The 18,897-nt window shown below is 43.8% G+C and overlaps 2 long non-coding RNA genes across 4 annotated transcripts in view; one reads left to right on the top strand and one right to left on the bottom strand.

Moving 5' to 3' along the window:
* LOC138967329 (uncharacterized) overlaps positions 1-6,320 on the top strand; it is a 181,077-nt gene extending 174,757 nt beyond the window's left edge. For all 3 annotated transcript variants that reach the window (XR_011455920.1, XR_011455919.1, XR_011455921.1), the window contains exon 4: positions 4,703-6,320. This is a non-coding gene — a long non-coding RNA (uncharacterized lncRNA). The remainder of the gene's footprint in view (positions 1-4,702) is intronic.
* A 4,168-nt stretch (positions 6,321-10,488) lies between these two features.
* On the bottom strand, positions 10,489-13,948 carry LOC138967331 (uncharacterized). Its single transcript, XR_011455923.1, has 2 exons — positions 13,408-13,948; positions 10,489-11,689 (listed from the first exon to the last, which is right to left on the bottom strand). It is a non-coding gene; the product is annotated as an uncharacterized lncRNA (long non-coding RNA).
* Between the last annotated feature and the right edge of the window lie 4,949 nt (positions 13,949-18,897).

Here is an 18,897-nt window from a genome sequence, read left to right on the forward strand (position 1 = left end):
ATTTTTTTAAATCCCTGCGCTTAGAACTGTACCCACGGAATACGCGCGATATAAGCCTCATATTGATTGATTGATTGATTGATTCTTCCCACAACAGAGATTTACCGAGGGTTCTTGGTACTAATGTTGCAGTCAGTTCTATTAGGTAGCAATAAAACAGGATGATCTGGACCCTCCGCGGGTTAAGGGGAAGAATTTACTCGATGCTACCCAGCATGTCGTAAGAGGCGACTAACGGATTCTGTTTCTCTTTTTACCCTTGTTAAGTGTTTCTTGTATAGAATATAGTCAATTTTTGTAAAGATTTTAGTCAAGCAGTATGTAAGAAATGTTAAGTTCTTTGTATTGGGAACTTGCATTCTCCCAGTAAGGTAATACATTGTACTACGTTGCAAGCCCCTGGAGCAAATATTTGATTAGTGCTTTTGTGAACAAGAAACAATTGACAAGTGGCTCTATCCCATCACCCCCCTTTCCCCGTCGCGATATAACCTTCGTGCTTGAAAACGACGTTAAACACCAAATAAAGAAAGAAAGGATGATTTGGGAATATTGTTGTCCAGTCATTATTGTTAGTCGCAACTAATTTAGAGAGAGAGAACAAGAACAATTCCTCATTTAACGAGGGTAATAGAGTATAAGCAGTGATCTGCTGTTTTTACATCTGGCCCTCGCCCTAAAGAGGGACTAGTCTAAAATGGCTAAAGAACGAACAAGTAAAGGATACAACTGCTACATGATTATGAGTAAACAGAAGTAAGAACATATTATAAATTTATATACAATACATTGCATAAATGAAAACACCATGATCAATGACATACACTGCTTTCAATGAAGAGAGAGAGAGAGGGAGAGAGAGAGAGAGAGACAGAGAGGGAGAGAGAGAGAGAGAGACAGAGAGAGAGACAGAGAGAGAGAGACAGAGAGAGAGAGACACACACAGACAGAGAGGGAGAGAGAGAGACACAGACAGAGAGGGAGAGAGAGAGACACAGACAGAGAGGGAGAGAGAGAGAGAGAGAGAGAGAGAGAGAGAGAGAGAGAGAGAGAGAGAGAGAGAGAGAGAGAGAGAGAGAGAGAGAGAGAGAGAGTAACTTGCGCTCATGCTCGATTACATGTACACCAATCTATCCAATAACGAACACAGGGTTGACTGACTCTGCTGCTCAAGTGACACATTCATAAACCATTCCACGTACTCATCAACCAATCCCGACTGCCTTTGGTTTCCTCTCCATTCCCATCCCCACTTTCACCCCCACTCTCCACACTTTTCAACATTTAACACCACGTCCTATCCTGCTCCATCACCGTACATTCATACACGCCCTCGGCCTCCAATCCGGTTGGAATCAATGCAACATTTTCAGAATTACCCGCTAAAAACCGTGGAAGATTTGAGGAGGAAGTAAGAGGATATTTTTTTAATGAACGCGATTCACCGGCCAACATCGTAATAAGCGTGTTTCAAGCCCTCTTTTCTTGTCGCCCGAGCCCGTCAGATCAAGAGAAATGCTCACGACAAAAGCTTTATTGATCACTGTAATAACTGTCGGGGGGTTACGCTTGAGTCCACACTGGCAAGATCTCATGCTTGAACAGTTTCAACTCTGGACACCGCGGAGCGGAACCCGGGGTGTTCTTTGTCACGCTGCGGCAACCGTTAAGTGAACTTTTTCGCGTGTGTAAAGGATTTCTCTGCTTTTATGTTCTATCCCACCCGTTCTCACGGCAAACATGTGATAAATAAGACGATGTGAGCTTTTGTTCTTCTCTCTTTTTTGATTTCCCCGAGGCTCTCAGGACATCGATCGTTAACTATCCGTACAGTTAAATCGTGGGCTTAGAGGCGGCTTTCTCAATCAGATAAAAGCAATTATTGCAGATAAATATTTTATTTATATCACACCGAAGAGCGGAGGAGAAGGGATGGGGGAGGTGGGGGGGGGGGGGGTAGAAAATAAATAGGGAGGAGAGCTACCCCGCCTTTCTGCATGTGCGTTTTTTGACAGAGTCTGCGAAAGGGAAGACAGTAAATGAAAGATGCAGACACACTGAGCAATGTGAAACGCAGTGACTGACTCGACGTGATATCCGAGGTTGTGGATCCATGGTTCTCATAATGAGGAGGGAGGGGGAGGGAGAGAGAGAGGGAGAGGGAGAGGGAGAGGGAGAGGGAGAGAGAGAGAGAGAGAGAGAGAGAGAGAGAGAGAGAGAGAGAGAGAGAGAGAGAGAGAGAAGGAGAGAGAGAGGGAGAGGGAGAGGGAGAGGGAGACTGACTGACTGACTGATTGGCAAACAGAAAGACTGACAGACATAGAGTCAGACAGACAGACAGACAGACAAACATAAATACAACAGAGGAAGACAAAGAAAGACAGACAGACGGACACTGTGTGTGCGAGTGTGCTGTATGCATTTGTGTGTGTGTGTGTGTGTGTGTGTGTGTGTGTGTGTGTGTGTGTGTGCCTCTGTCTGCCTGTGTGTGTGTCTGTTTGTCACTTGCATCCGTTCCGAATAGCTATATCGGTTAAAGGGACGTAAAAACAAGTCGCGTAAAGCGAAATTACAACATTTAGTCAAGCTGTCGAACTAACAGAATGAAACTGAACTCACTGCATTTTTACAGCAAGAGCGTATACTCGTAGCATCGTCAGTCCACCGCTCGATGCAAAGGCAGTGAAATTGACAAGAAGAACGGGGTAGTAGTTGCGCTGTGAAGGATAGCACGCTTTTCTTTATCTCTATTCTTTTTAACTTTCTGAGCGTGTTTTTAATCCAAACATATCACATCTATATGTTTTTAAAATCAGGAACCCACAAGGAATAAGATGAAATTGTTTTTAAATCGATTTTGGAAATTTTATTTTAATAATAATTTTTATATTTTTAATTTTCAGAGCTTGTTTTTAATCCGAATATTACATATTTATATGTTTTTGGAATCAGAAAAAGATGAAGAATAAGATAAACGTAAATTTGGATCGTTTTAAAAACGAATTATTCTTTTTACAATTTTCAGATTTTTAATGACCAAAGTCATCAATTAATTTTTAAGCCACCAAGCTGAAATGCAATACCGAAGTCCAGCCTTCGTCGAAGATTGCTTTGCCAAAATGTCAATCAATTTGATTGAAAAATGAGGGTGTGACAGTGCCGCCTCAACTTTTACAAAAAAGCCGGATATGACGTCATCAAAGGTATTTATCGAAAAAAAGAAAAAAACGTCCGGGGATATCATTCCCAGGAACTCTCATGTAAATTTAATAAAGATCGGCCCAGTAGTTTGGTCTGAATCGCTCTACACACACACACGCACAGACAGACAGACACACACACATACATACACCACGACCCTCGTCTCGATTCCCCCTCTACGTTAAAATTTTAGTCAAAACTTGACTAAATGTAAAAAAAACACCAACCAACCTCTCCATCTGTCTGACCATCCGCGCGCATGTGTGTGTGTGTGTGTGTGTGTGTGTGTGTGTGTGTGTGTGTGTGTAGGTGTGTGTGTGTGTTTTGTGTATGTTTGTGTGTGCGTGTTTTGTGTGTGTATGTATGTTTGTGTGTGTGTGTGCATGTTTTGTGTGTGTGTGTGTGTGTTTGTGTGAGAGTCAGGGAGTGTGTGTGTATGTGAGAGAGAGAGAGAGAGAGAGAGAGAGAGAGAGAGAGAGAGAGAGAGAGAGAGAGAGAGAGAGAGAGAGAGAGAGAGAGAGAGTTTCTGTGTGTGTGTGTGTGTGTCTTTGCAGTGCGCACGCGCGTTATCTCGGTCGCTCCACCATCGTGGCAGTTCGCACATTAATTCTTCTCGATGGGAAACGAAAACAAAACACTCTCTTGCATGGTAATTCCAAATCAGGAAGTTGACTTTCTGTAGTCACACGAAAATAGATGGACGAAGAGATTCACCCGCTGTAAGCGATGCAGTAGGCGAAAAACACTGTGTTTGTGACAAGAGACACGATGTCAATCTCCTTGTAACTACCGTAATGGTTGTCGCTGCTGCTTTATTTGCCGTAATGCAATGTTTGATGTAGCTGGTATACGCACGGAAAGCTATATAATCATCCTCCCCGCAGGAGAGAAGTTGTGATGTTTAATGTTATACCTGCCTAGATAAGATGCATTATTGTCTTGCTTCATCAGAATCCTTTGGGATGAGAATTTTACTTATGCGTTGGCATTAGTCCGACTTGCAGTGGAAAAAATAGACCTGGGCGAAAGGTAAAGGGAGTATTTAGCAAGTAAATGGAGAGAGAGAGAGAGAGAGAGAGAGAGAGAGAGAGAGAGAGAGAGAGAGAGAGAGAGAGAGAGAGAGAGAGAGAGAGAGAGAGAGAGAGAGGACAGGACAGGACAGGACAGGAGAGGACAGGACAGGACAGACAGATGGGAGAGGGAGGGAGGGTGGGAGGGAGGGAAGAGAGAGAGAGAGATTCATGTGTTTAGTGCGAGTGTCTGCATTCTCTCGCTCTCTCTCTGTCTCTCTCTCTTTCTCTCACTCACGCACGCACCTACGCACGCTCGCACCTACACACACACACACACACACACACACACACACACACACACACACACACACACACACACACACACACACACACAGAGTCACGCACAAGAAGCCTCACAATTTTGCTAAGTTTACTTTACCGAAAACATGTTCTTATTGCTTCGGTATCTGTTTTCTCTCTGTCAGCAGATCCCACACACACCTGGTCAGTGGCAACTGTCAGTGTTGACTTCACACCGGGAAAGGTGAACCTTCTGCATCTTTGACCAGCCCCTGTCGCTCCTCTTCGGCCGTTTCGCCTGAATGACAGCCAGCATTGCAACCTGACAACTGTTGGATACTGCTTTTGGTCACCTGGATTGTCGGTAAGGTACCGATTGGGCAGCCAGTCAACGTGACAGTCAACCACTAAAAAACCCAGAAAAAGCACACACAATAAAACAAAAAGAAAAACTTAGTGGAATCAACCAGACACTTACCGGATCCCTGACTCTGGTTTCCGCATTGGTAAAGCACCTTCTTCGTCGTCCAGTCCACGTGACAAACAGTTTTTCAGCAGACCACATTTTCTGGATGCTGCACCTCTGTGTCCGATAGCCAGGCAGCTCTTGGTCAAGCGATGTTTACGACATTTGTCTGACCTGCAAGCTAGCCTTGTTGGAATCAAGCTCTTGTTGATCTGATCTGCATGGAAGCTTCTTGTCAACCAGTCTACGTGAAAAACACCGAACTATCCAGCCAGTCAACTCTTGGACTTTAGCAAATTAGAAAGCCATCTGACCAGATCCCGCAGTGGGGCACTGCGGTTATGAAATTAAAGGCCCCTCCTGTTTTTGGAACCGCAGGAGCTTTCTAGTTTGCTGTTAGGTAGATTTTTGGTTCCTCTTTCCTGTCATGCTCTCTTTTTCTTCATGAATTCTTTTCTTTTTTCTGCCTTCTTGCTCATTCACCTGTATTTTTTCCAAAAATCTCTTCTCTTGCCGCTTGTCTCGCGATTCATGTATAGTTTAATCTGTTAGTGTTCTGATGTAAGTCCAGCAGTAGATAGGTTAAGCCTATTTTAACATACTGGAAACTGGTAATCTTCCAGTAGGTATTAATTTAGTTTTACTAAAGCCTGCTGGGACACAAGTAATGGGTTAGTGCATTTGTAAACAGGAATCGCTTGACAAGTGGCCCCCTTCATCCCCCCCTTCCTCGTCCTGATATGGCTCTGCGTAGTCGGCTGGACGTTAAGCAACAAATAAACAAACAAACAAACAAACAAACAAATCTGACCAGACTCATTTAAGATTTAAGCAACTAATCAGACGCCTATTGGATTTAAACTTTGATTCCTTGTATCAGCGATCCAGGTAGAGCTTTATCAAACAAGTCTACCTGAAAAACAGCTTACCCAATGCCCAGACACGTTCGGGGCATAACTTGTGCCGTGTTGCCTTCATTTTGGGGATTTCTTTGACAACACACTGGCAAACTAGCGCACGACAACTGTTGAACATCAGCTTTGGTTCTGTGATCTTGCTAGCAAACCTAATCATTGGCCAGTCTGTCGCCATGAAACACTTTGTGGATGAACATAACGTTGATCTTCTGGTGTTGACAGCATTGCATTCATGACGTTTGTACGGAGAGGATAAAGAAGACAGTGTCTTGAACAGGTGGGAGTGTTGAGAACAATTGGATTTCGTTGTTCATTTGTTGAATTTACTTTTGTTGGCATGTTTTTCTTAACAACATTGTTGTGCATGGAGTTACACAGTTCACATTTAATTACAGTTGATTAAACCAGAGTTCTTTATTGGAATTTTGATTGTTGTGTTGAGTTGTTTTCGTTGATGTTTGTTTGGCTGTCGTTCTTGTGTTGCTCAGTTGAAAACGCACTTACAGAGTTCACAGGTAATTAAGTTATAAATGCACTGCTAACCCTGCACCTCACCCTTTTAACCGGGATCCTTGTTGATTGCGAAAAGCGCACCCCAAAAACAACCTGGGCACAAAGCCCATGTGCAACACACACACACAGAGTGCTTGGGAAACAAGCTAAACCAGCAAGCTGCAAACAACCTGTACTCACCACAACTGACAAGTTTCACGGGATTCATAGGCATTTTTAGAACGTCATAAATCCTGGCTTTGACTTTGCTGCCACGGTGCATCCCTCAGTGCATCAGAAGGGCCGAGCCCTCTATCGTGTGTGTGTGTGTGTGTGTGTGTGTGTGTGTGTGTGTGTGTGTGTGTGTGTGTGTCTGTCTGTCTGTCTGTCTCTCTCTCTCTCTCTCTCTCTCTCTCTCTCTCTCTCTCTCTGTGACGAGAACATGTGTGAGTGAAGGTTGTTCTTTAACCCACAACCCCCCATCCCTGGTTTGCATTTATATGGGCCAATAGCCACAAGTACAATAATTCATCCAAAATTCAAAAGTCTCTTTCTGTCTGTCTAGAGCTGTCTGTCTGTCTGTCTCTCTCTCTTACCTCTCTCTCTCTCCCCCCCTCTCTCTCTCCCCCCTCTCTCTCCCCCCCCTCTCTCTCTCTCTCTCTCTCTCACCCTGTGTTGGTTTGTATCCAAGCCCCAACAGGTAGACAAGGCTGGCACCACAGGTGGTGAACAGGTTTCCCAGCCTCACCTGGCCTCACCCTGTGTGGAGTGCTAGTGTCAGGGTCAGGTCTCTGGGTGCTGGGATAGGTGGCTCTCGGGTGGAAGCGATTCCTCACCTGTGATAAGGCGTCGTCTGCTTGGGAGAGCTGGGTAAAAAATTAATAAGAAACCTTTTAAACTTGGAAACCGTGCAAACATGGGATTGAGGTGTGTATTTTAGTTCATGCATGCTTTGCGGGATGAGTTGCCCCTGGGAAATCATAATTATGAAATCATGTGAGTTTAGTGACATCGAAGATTTGTAGCTAAGAACGATTCTGTGCCGTACTCTAAACTTCTGGTGATTTTTGTTTTTACCTTGATGCATTTTCAAGGTCACGTTAAGTCTTCAAACAGATTGGTCCGATCAGTCGAGAAAGGGGTTCTTTATGCTTCTCCATTTCGACAATCGTTTAGTATAATGCAAGGTTAAAATGCTGTAGTCCTCGATCATAGTTTCCTATCAGAGGTCCACATCACTTTATGTTAGGGGCGGGGATGTAGCTCAGTCGGTAGCGCGCTGGATTTGTTTCTAGTTGGCCGCTGTCAGCGTGAGTTCGTCCCCACGTTCGGCGAGAGATTTATTTCTCAGAGTCAACTTTGTGTGCAGACTCTCCTCGGTGTCCGAACACCCCCGTGTGTACACGCAAGCACAAGACCAAGTGGCGAAGACCAAGTGCGCACGAAAAAGATCCTGTAATCCATGTCAGAGTTCGGTGGGTTATAGAAACACGAAAATACCCAGCATGCTTCCTCCGAAAGCGGCGTATGGCTGCCTAAATGGCGGGGTAAAAACGGTCATACACGTAAAATTCCACTCGTGCAAACCACGAGTGCACGTGGGAGTTTCAGCCCACGAACGCAGAAGAAGAAGAAGACTTTATGTTATGTATGCGTTGGTTGAAATGTTGGTGGTGTTTTCTTTAACCGTGAATGTGTGTGTGTATGTGTGCGTGTGCGTGTGCTTAGCAGTTTTGGCCTCCTATCCGCATAAAAAAAAAAGACAGAAATAAGATCGCTTTTGCGTTTTTCATTTATTTGAAGTAGTTTATGAAACGTCTCTCTTCATTGATATGTCGAAGCAAGTCAAAAGAAGTGTTTATCTCTCTCCGAAGGTGATAAAGAGTGCTAAATCTTCGTTTAGCAACAATCCAGCACCCACTCACCGGCCACAGAGTGTGTTTGTTACGAGTGTGTTTGCTGTGGTGAAGGTGCACCTATACCTAATTGCCTGGAGATGTTAGTGCACCTGATGCACGTGCAAGAGTGCCACACACATGGCTGTCTGTCTGACTGGCTGGGTGGTTAGTGTGTGCGTATGTGTTAGGGGTGTGGGGGGGGGGGGCGGGGGTGGTAAAATAGGTGCTTTGGACCGTTGTATCCACGGCACCTGCATCTAGTTAACCTGAAGAGGGAGGGAGAGATAGGGGGGGGGGGGGGAGAGGGGGGGACACAAATTTGAAAAGTTATCTGAAGATTGTAGAGTTAGGCCCAAAAGGACTTCTTACAGCTATCCCTTATTTTATAACAATATAGCCTACATTGAAACGTGAGAGAGACACAGAAATCCAGACTGCAAACTTTTATGTGTTCATATAAAATATCATCAGAGAAAAGTTAAGTTATGAAAGGGAATAACAAATACGAAAATCGGCAACCGAGATTTCATTACAGACAGACAGACAGACAGACAGAGACAGAGATACCGACAGAGATAGTGACAGAAAGATCTGTGATTGATCCGTTACGAAGAACGAGTAATTTAACTCAGACGACAGCCTAAAGCGCATAAGAACCAATATTTTATTTAATGTAATAAATACAGCTCGAGCTTGATTGAATCCCGTGAAATTCAAATTGTAATGCACTTTAAATTCTGCAAGTTCTACGCAGGGGATGCCTCTTGTTATTGAAATCTTTCGCCATAGTTTGCTCTCTCTTAAACATAATTTCCTTCGAGAGGGATAGGTTCAGAGAAGTAATCTCGAGACAAAAAGGAAAGAAGCCATATCCTTTTACATAAGTCTAAGAAATCAAGGCAATTGTGCGAAGATGGAGCGAGAGCTTGGAGAGGAAAAAGCAACCTACTTTAGGGACGGGGAAGTAGCCAGTAGTTCAGTGACTCCTTTATAGGTTTTTGACGACAAATCGGTGCGAACTACCGAGGAACTCTGCCGTTTCATGTCTTGGCCCAGGGCCCACCGAGCGAACATGGGTCCACCGGGGGTCACAGATAAATTGAGAACAGTCGTGAAGGGGGTTGGGGAGGATGGATGACTGAGGGTGGGTGTGTGGGTTGGGAGGCAGCCCACATATCGCCCTACTTGTGGCGTATGATTGTGACGATTTGTTCATGTATGAAAGTATTTTGCAAATGTTCATGACAAATTACTCTGTTATCTTTCATTTCGACGTATATCAGCAACCTTTAAGCTCCGTCGCGATAATAACGGAACGGTTGAAAACGACGTTAAACACCAAATAAAGAAAGAAAGAACCTTTAAAGGCCAACATCCGCGGGAATTTTTCTCCTGGAGCGACCTAAACTTGAACCCGTCGCTATTCTTGCATGTCCGTTTACTTCGTGTTGCACGCAAAAATTGAGCGACTTCCTTGCCGCGTGGATTGACGAAGCTGTTTTATACTCGTGACTGAAAACACTGCAGTGCGTGCAGTTTTATTCTGTGGGTTCGACAGATTGACTAAATGTAATTTCGCTTTCACGAATCAGGAACCGACAAGGAATAAGATGAAAGTGTTTTTAAATTGATTTCGACAATTTAATTTTGATAATAATTTTTATATTTTTAATTTTCAGAGCTTGTTTTTAATCCAAATATAACATATTTATATGTTTTTGGAATCAGAAAATGATGGAGAATAAGATGAACGTAAATTTGAATCGTTTTATACTTTTTTTGTTTTTTACAATTTTCAGATTTTTAATGACCAAAGTCATTAATTAGAAAATTAAACTAGACTTACGCTAGGAAGTTGAAGTTTAATTGAAATTATTAAGAGTCTATTGACAGGAACGGAGGAGTTACGTGAGTATTGTGCGCGCATGAGCAAGAAGTCAATGTTAAGAGCTGTGTGTGGTCACTAGACTGACGACTTATAGGGAGGGTCAGTTTATTGAATCATCATAAATCTACTGACAAGGGAGGGACGTAACTCCTCCGTTCCTGTCAATAGACTCTTAATAATTTCAATTAAACTTCAACTTCCTAGCGTAAGTCTAGTTTAATTTTCTAATTATTATTCATCTATTGACTACGTCACTACGTAGTCACGTGAGACTTCAGAAACAGTCTATGTGAACTCACACTCAATCAGACAATTAAAGAGTTCTAACTTTTATTCTCAAAGTAACCATCAAGAATTATCTGACCAAAATTTGAAACAGAAACATCTTTCTTGTAGAACTTAACAAACACTCTGTCACTTGCCCAACTACCAGCTTTGAGTATAGTTTTCAAGGGCACACCTCTCTTTTCTGCTGCACTACAACTCGCACTTCGTGTGGAATGTGCTGTGTATTTCTTTGTGTCTATGCCAGCACTCCGTAACACAGCTTTGATCCACCTGGAAAAAGTCTGTTTTCCTACAGCACAATGAGGTTTTGAATAACTGATGAAGAGTTGCTTCCCTTTCCTTAAGGGCTTAGTTACAGTCAAATATTTCTTCAAGTGACGTACAGGACAGAGTTTCTCATTATCTGTGAATTCGAGTATTTCAGCAGGTTCTGTGTGAAACCCAGGTTTAGTAGTCTTATGCTTGCTTGAAAACACTATCACACACTTCTGATCAAAAACTCTGATATCATCCACCATTAAAGAATGTAGAGCATGTCCCCTTTGACCTGTGACTAAAGCTACTAACATACACGTTTTCAGTGTCAGTTCCTTCAAAGAAAGTTCATGCAGTTGATGAAGCTTGTCAAAATAGTCTAATACAACATTCACATTCCAGGTGTCAGTATACTTAGGGAAAGAAGGTCTTTCTTCAAAAACACCTTTAATCACTCTGCACACAACTGGATGACTTCCTATCGTCTGACCCGATAGCATGGGTAAGTAAGCTGACAACGCACTACGGGCAGAATTGACAGTACTATAACCTGCTCCAGCGTCAAACAGCGAAGCAAGAAAGTTAGCTACTCTTGCAGGTGAAGCTATGTCAGCATCAAAACTATTCTCTGAAGCATAAGATCGCCATTTTGAAATATAGCAGTTATACACAGCTTGAGTCGATGATCTGAAAGACTGAATCATCAGGTCTGCAGCACGTTGTGAGAAGCCTTCCTGGAGATAGCGTTCCCTGATACATTGCATACCAGAAGTCGAAGGGAACGATGAAGAGGGTGCAGTTTGCCCGGGTGAGAAGGTAGCGTCAAGAGTTCCTTCCCTTCCATCTCCACTGGTTCCTGGATCAGGAGATTGTTGAGCAGAGGCCACCAAACCTGCGTCGTCCAGCGTGGAACCACCACCACTCCAATGCCCATGTCTTGACGAATCTTCATGAGAACTTGTGTGATAACACTGAAAGGAGGAAATGCATAAAACTCAACATTTCCCCAGTTCATGGAAAAAGCATCTACAGCAAATGCTTCTGGGTCTGGCTTGTAGGACACATACCTGTCCATTTGTTTGTTTAACCTGGATGCAAACAAGTCAATAGTAGGCTTCACCTGCAAAGAACTGAGAGCCTGAGTTAATACTGTCTCATCCAGCTTCCACTCTGTATCCAGATTTATTTTCCTTGATTCAGAATCAGCAGCAGTGTTATCTTTCCCTGCAATATGAGCTGCACTTAGCCAGATATCATGAGTGATGCACCACAGCCACATTGTATTTGTAATAGAGTCACACGTATCCGAATGACTAGTACCCATGTGATTGATACAGGCAACAGCCGTGGTATTGTCAACAAGAATGCGCACATGCTTACCAATAAGTTGATCCTGAAAGCACAGCAGTGCAAAATATGCCGCTTTTAACTCAAGGTAATTAATATGGAACTGTGTTTCAACAGGCAACCATAAACCACCTGACTGTGCGTCTCCAAGTGCACAGCCCCAACCTGTGAGACTAGCATCAGAAGAAAGAGTGATATCTGGTGCAGACTGGTGTATGTTGTTGTAAGAAGCCGACACATTATCTATCCACCACTGTAGTTCTGACTTTGCAGAAAAAGACAGACTCATGCAACAATCAAAATCCCCTTTACTGCTAGCAAGCGCTGCTTTTTTCTCCTTTTCAAGCTGTCTGTAGTATAGAGGCCCATATTTCACTGCAGGGAATGCCGCTACAATTTTCCCTATGACTTTGGCTAAGTATCGTATTGTCATTGAGAGTTTGGACATTGCAGTCTTACAACACGAAAGCAGGTCTGCACTCCTATCAGGTGTAAGAGTGGTAATCATCTGCTTTGAATCTATGATTACCCCAAGATACTGAACACAATGGCTGGGCTCAAGCACTGACTTTCCTGGGTGAACAATGAAACCAACTGATCGCAATAGTTGCACTGTATCAATCACATTTTGCATACATGCTAGTCTTGTCTCAGCAAGTAACAGAGAATCATCCAGAAAAACGGTGGACAGATGACCTTTCTCTCTCAAGGTAGCAAACACAGGCTTCAACAATTTTGTAAATTTGCGTGGAGCAAGTGCGAGACCATTTGGCATGCAATTAAACTGCCACATCTTACCATCCCATTCAAACCTCAAAAACTTTTTGTGGCCTTCAAAGATTGGTACAGAATAGTATGCATCCTTCAGGTCTATGGAAGCCATGAAACAGTCTTGCGTCACCAATTTCAACGCAGCAGCTTGTAGCGTTTCCATCTTAAAATGATGGTAAGCTATGTCTCTGTTCAAACACTTTAGGTTAAGAATCATCCTGTGTGTGCCATCTTTCTTTGGCCGTGTAAAAACAGGTGAAACAAACTGCCCCGGTTCAAATTCGCACTGCTCTATCACTCCTTTTGCACTCAGCTTTTGAATCTCTGAATCAATTACTTTCACTTCCTGTTTGTTCAACAAAGGTTGGTTTTTAAATGGACTAGATCTAGGTGTTGATCTAGATTTATTAAACTCAAGGTGAACACCAGACACGGTTTGAATGATTTCAGGATCTGAGGTTAATGATTTCCAGATATCCAAGAACTGCTTTATTCTACCACCTTGAAAGAGAGAGGTCTCCATCTTTATATCTGTGAGCAAAGAGGAGAGACATACAGATAGTTCTCTCACCTGAGAAGTGACAGCATCGTCATTTAGTTTCTCCTGGGGAACTGCGCTCTCTGACTGTTCTTTCCCCCAAACTGCCTCTTCTGACTCTGAAATCTGTTCTGCCACTGCGGCTGTCTCATGCCTAAAAAAGACTTTCGACCATTGTTTTTCCACGGTTTGAAGTTGAACCCTCGTCTATCCACATTCGCACCTGTACTCTGTGCATATCTGTCGAGCTCTTTGGCCTCCTTTAGCGAGTTTGACAAATTGTCACCGAACAACTGTTGGCTGCTAATTGGCACCGAGTCCGAACACAGCCCTATCATGTGTTTTGGGAGGTGTGGGCGTAGCGCATAGCGACGTCTTAGGGAGAGCTCTCTGCTGGCATGCCCAAGCATAGCGAGAGCATCCGAGTTAGCTTTGACAATGGCTTTACCGGTTTTCCCGTCTTTCATTGACTTTTCTCTCTGCGCTTTAAAAAGTGCCTGCGTGGATGACGTCACTGCAGTCGCGGCTTTTATCACAGCGCGTTGGATAGAGGCTAGCTTCAGGTCCGCCTTTTTTGCGTTCACGGGCAACAGTTTCCACACTTCAGTGTTTACTTTTGGCACTTGCAACTTCTGACAGTTGATGGGCCTTGGGTATAGATCTATCCTCTCAGCGAACTTTTCTTCGCCCAGTCCTTTGGCAAACCGTTTATCAATCAAATCCGCCATTGAGGAGGCTACTGCGTCAGCAGTGATTTCTTCTCGGTCTAGTTCACCATCAATTTCTTTCATCAAATCTTCGTCCGAACAGACTATCGAGAGTACGTCATCCTCAACAAGGATTTCTCCATCAGACGAGTCTGAGCGATAATGACTATCAGATTCAGAATCCCCATTGCTCTCAGGCTGATTCGATTCGACCTTGCGCTTTTTCATGAGCGTCTTGCCCTTCTTTGCATTAGGAGCACTAGCCCCCTTTCTTTTGCAACCTTGAGGCTTTTCAGACTGTGATTCGACCAACTCAGGGCCTGTCTGTGCCTGTAACCTACTTTGCTGGCTCAGCAGCGTGGGGTTCGAGAGGGCAGCGAACTTCTTTTCCCACTTGGCATCTAATTGTTGCATCAAATCTTGGATAATTTGTTGATTCGCTTGTTCCGAGCTAGGCTTCGGATTAGGTCTATCTCCTGACTCAGCAGGCCCGGCTTTCTCATTATCATTCATTTCCGACACACAACACAGGTGGAACCGGTCACAAGCCCTCAACGATTTAAATCACTGTCATTTATGAAAAAAGGGGCAACTCACCGTACAAACGAATTCCAAACACAAAACGTTAATACACAAACACTTTGCAGTCGAAAAAGAATTAGTCCTGCACAAAACCAGTTCGATGAACCACGATTTAATCCATGGTGTGGAACAGCTCGTCCATTACCTTCAAGCTCTTACCGCCAATTGACTTCTTGCTCATGCGCGCACAATACTCACGTGACTACGTAGTGACGTAGTCAATAGATGAATAATAATTAATTTTTAAGCCACCAAGCTGAAATGCAATACCGAAGTCCGGCCTTCGTCGAAGATTGCTTGGCCAAAATTTCAATCAATTTGATTGAAAAATGAGGGTGTGACAGTGCCGCCTCAACTTTCACGAAAAGCCGGATATGACGTCATCAAAGACATTTCTCCAAAAAAAGAAAAAACCGTTCGGGGATATCAATCCCAGGAACTCTCATGGAAAATTTCATAAAGATCGGTCCAGTAGTTTGGTCTCAATCGCTCTACACACCATATATCCGGCTTTTCGTGAAAGTTGAGGCGGCACTGTCACGCTCTCATTTTTCAATCAAATTGATTGAAATTTTGGTCAAGTAAAAAAAAATATTTTTTTAAAAACGATTCAAATTTACGTTCATCTTATTCTCCATCATTTTCTGATTCCAAAAACATATAAAAATGTTATATTTGGATTAAAAACAAGCTCTGAAAATTAAATATATAAAAATTATTATCAAAATTAAATTGTCGAAATCAATTTAAAAACACTTTCATCTTATTCCTTGTCGGTTCCGGATTCCAAAAACATATAGATATGATATGTTTCGATTAAAAACACGCTCAGAAAGTTAAAACAAAGAGAGGTACAGAAAAGCGTGCTATCCTTCCAAGCGCAAGTACTACCCCGCTCTTCTTGTCAATTTCACTGCCTTTGCCGTGCGCGGTGGACTGGCGATGCTACGAGTATACGGTCTTGCTGCGTTGCATTGCGTTCAGTTTCATTCTGTGAGTTCGACAGCTACTTGACTAAATGTTGTATTTTTGCCTTACGCGACTTGTTCTTTTGTACATTCTCAGCAGAATTCTTTTAGTTCAACCCAATGTACTGCCCAGATAACATCTTGTTTACTGTCGGCGTTGTTTTCATGCATTGTACCACGTTCTATGATGTTTTGGATACATAAATAACAAGTCGCGTGAAGCGAAATTATAAAAAAAACGCTGGCGCTGGACCCGAGTACTCTTCAGACTGGCTCGCTCCCCCAGTATAAAAGTTTTTGTCTTGTGCACGTGGATTAAAAAAAAAAAATAATAAAAAAAATTATTTATTTTACACAATTAAAAAAATTATTAGAGTAAAATAAAACATTAAAACGTTCATAATAAACAATAGCAAACAAGAATTAAAAAAAAACCACAAAAAAACATAGACCACACATGCCGGGAATCGAACCCGGATCACTTTGGCCATAGGCGGACGGTCGTGCTACGACAACTTTACTAGAGTTGTGCGTTTGAATCACTGTGTCCCTGTCGCTCTCTCTCGTGCTCTCTGTCTCTCTTTCAGTCTCACCGAGACAAAACACTGCATTGTAGTTTCTTTGCCGAGACCAAATCCCCACCCGCTGCATGCTTTTCTCGTGATCGGCGGTTCTTTTTGGCGAACTGCCTCGGGTTCAAGTTTAGGTCGCTCCAGGAGAAAAATTCCTGTGGATGTTGGCCTTTTTAAGCTCTCTTGCATGCAACATTCTGCTTTCAGGATTGTTAGCGCACATTGCGCACATGCGAAGAAATTGCCCATGCATACCGCGTGTATTCGTACACCCTTTTTCTTTTTTTTCCCGCAATAGTTACAAGGCAGAGAAATGAACTGTCGAATGGGCGGTCAAAATTCAGATGTACTTCAAAATGGCTATATAATATCTTCATTAGTACAGTGAATTCTCTTATATCATTATATATATCTTTATATCTTCTATCTATATATATATATATACGACTAGTGTCTGTCTGTCTGTCTGTTCGCGATGCACGGCCAAAGTTCTCGGTGGATCTTTTTCAAATTTGAACACCGTATTCAGCTAGACCCCGGACACAACCTCATCGATGAGATATTTCAACACGTGCTCTCAGCGCGTAGCGCTGTGCGCGCTGAACCGATTTTTTGCTTTTGTTTGTTGTTGTAGGGATCCACTACCAGTAATTCTTCCTTATCTTCTCCAGTGTTTTCAGCCGCGATTATCTCCCTTCCTCCGTGTGGCGTCAATCCATATTCCCGTTACTACGTTACTATTTTTAGAAGGTCACTGCACGTTACTATTTTTAGAAGGTCTCCAGTGTTTTGCGCGTTTATCTCCTTTCCTTCGTGCGCCGGCTTCGCCGGCGTAAAGCCGGGTCCCAGGCGCAGCCTGGTATTCGGCTCTACTTCTTCCCGGCGAAGCCGGTACCCGGCGAAGCGGGTAATCATCTAGTATCTATATATATATACGACTAGTGTCTGTCTGTCTGTCTGTCTGTCTGTTCGCGATGCACGGCCAAAGTTCTCGGTGGATCTTTTTCAAATTTGGACACCGTATTCAGCTACACCCCGGACACAACCTCATCGATGAGATATTTCAACACGTGCTCTCAGAGCGCAGCGCTGTGCGCACTGAACCGATTTTGTTTTTTTTTGTCGGGATCCACTACCAGTAAGTGAGTAACTCTTCCTCATATTCTCCAGTGTTTTCAGCCGCGATTATCTCCCTTCCTCCGTGTGGCATCAATCCATATTCCCGTTACTACGTTACTATTTTTAGAAGGTCACTGCACGTTACTATTTTTAGAAGGTCTCCAGTGTTTTGCGCGTTTATCACCTTTCCTTCGTGCGCCGGCGAAGCCGGCGTGGGTCCCAGGTGCAGCCTGGTATTCGGCTCTACTTCTTCCCGGCGAAGCGGGTAATCATCTAGTCTTATATATATATACGACTAGTGTCTGTGTGTCTGTCTGTCTGTGTGTCTGTGCGCGATGCGCGGCCAAGATTCTCGATGGATCTCTTTCAAATTTGGTGATCATATTCAGGTACACCCTGGACACAACCTGGTCGATGAGATATTTCAACACGTGCTCTCAGCGCGCAGCACTGTGCGCGCTGAACCGATTTTGGTTTTTTTGGTCTGGAACCACTACCAGTAACTCTTCCTTATCTTCTTCAGTGTTTTCAGCCGCGATTATCTCCCTTCCTCCGTGTGGCGTCAATCCATATTCCCGTTACTACGTTACTATTTTTAGAAGGTCACTGCACGTTACTATTTTTAGAAGGTCTCCAGTGTTTTGCGCGTTTATCTCCTTTCCTTCGTGCGCCGGCGACGCCGGCGTACACTTGGCTTTGCCGGGTCCCAGGCGCAGCCTGGTATTCGGCTCTACTTCTTCCCGGCGAAGCCGGTACCCGGCGAAGCGGGTAATCATCTAGTATATATATATACGACTAGTGTCTGTCTGTCTGTCTGTCTGTCTGTTCGCGATGCACGGCCAAAGTTCTCGGTGGATCTTTTTCAAATTTGGACACCGTATTCAGCTACACCCCGGACACAACCTCATCGATGAGATATTTCAACACGTGCTCTCAGCGCGCAGCGCTGTGCGCGCTGAACCGATTTTTGTTGTTGTTGTCGGGATCCACTACCAGTAACTCTTACTTATCTTCTCCAGTGTTTTCAGCCGCGATTATCTCCCTTCATCTGTGTGGCGTCAATCCATATTCCCGTTACTACGTTACTATTTTAGAAGGTCACTGCACGTTACTATTTTTAGAAGGTCTCCAGTGTTTTGCGCGTTTATCTCCTTTCCTTCGTGCGCCGGCCAAGCCGGCGTACACCCGGCGAAGCCGGGTCCCAGGCGCAGCCTGGTATTCGGCTCTACTTCTTCCCTGCGAAGCCGGTACCCGGCGAAGCGGGTAATCATCTAGCATATCTATATACGGCTTGTGTCTGTCTGTCTGTCTGTCTGTCTGTCTGTGTCAATTCGCGATGCACGGCCAAAGTTCTGGATGGATCTGCTTCAAATTTGGTGGGCATATTCAGGTAGACCCCGGACACAATCTGGTCGATGAAAATTTTCAACGCGTGCTCTCAGCGCGCAGCGCTCAACCGATTTTGGTTTTTCTGTACATCCATTCCCAGTAACTTTCTTATCTTCTCCAGTGTTTTGCGCGTTTATCTCCCTTCCTTCGTGTGGCGTCAATCGCGTACAATGAAGCCGGGTACCC

Source organism: Littorina saxatilis, linkage group LG5, assembly GCF_037325665.1.
Source record: "Littorina saxatilis isolate snail1 linkage group LG5, US_GU_Lsax_2.0, whole genome shotgun sequence".
In the NCBI taxonomy this organism is placed as follows: Eukaryota; Metazoa; Mollusca; class Gastropoda; order Littorinimorpha; family Littorinidae; genus Littorina; species Littorina saxatilis.